Source organism: Neophocaena asiaeorientalis, unplaced genomic scaffold, assembly GCF_003031525.2.
Source record: "Neophocaena asiaeorientalis asiaeorientalis breed wild unplaced genomic scaffold, Neophocaena_asiaeorientalis_V1.1 scaffold433, whole genome shotgun sequence".
Taxonomy (NCBI): Eukaryota; Metazoa; Chordata; class Mammalia; order Artiodactyla; family Phocoenidae; genus Neophocaena; species Neophocaena asiaeorientalis.
In genome coordinates this window covers 1,781,565-1,781,936 of record NW_020175040.1, presented here as the reverse complement: position 1 = coordinate 1,781,936, position 372 = coordinate 1,781,565, and the positions used below count along the sequence as shown (strand labels likewise).

Sequence of the window (372 nt, the reverse complement as noted above, 5' to 3'; positions counted from 1 at the left end):
GGGCCAGGCGGACCGCGCGATTAGGGTGCCAGCTGGGCCGAGCCTGGGGGCTGGAAGGGCCCTGGCCAGGCGGAGAAGGGGCGACTTACCGAGCGAGATGCGGCGGGCGGCGCCCCCGGGCGGACGGGGCCGGAGCGGAACGGGGCGCACAGCGCGGTGCGTAGCGAGCGGGGCCCAAAGGATCCCGCGCAGGCTGACGGCGTTACCAGGGGGGCCCGGGCGGCGCGGCGAACGGCCGCATGGTGCGCGTCGGGCCGCTTTTGTTCGCCGGGTGTATGACGGGGGCCGGCTGGGGTGGGGGCGACGGCAGCCGGGAGATAGACTTGAGCGGCGTGCCCCGGCGGCGCTGGCCCCGCCGCCTCCCTCTCGCTC

At 77.4% G+C, this 372-nt stretch overlaps 2 protein-coding genes across 2 annotated transcripts in view; one reads left to right on the top strand and one right to left on the bottom strand.

The window, feature by feature from the left end:
* Positions 1-302, bottom strand: part of GATA2 (GATA binding protein 2) — an 11,639-nt gene extending 11,337 nt beyond the window's left edge. Inside the window, exon 1 of the mRNA XM_024763385.1 lies at positions 90-302. The gene's annotated coding sequence lies outside the window, so the exon portion shown is untranslated. The remainder of the gene's footprint in view (positions 1-89) is intronic.
* Positions 1-372, top strand: part of EEFSEC (eukaryotic elongation factor, selenocysteine-tRNA specific) — a 225,482-nt gene that overhangs the window by 196,997 nt on the left and 28,113 nt on the right. The gene's annotated exons all lie outside the window — the stretch shown is intronic.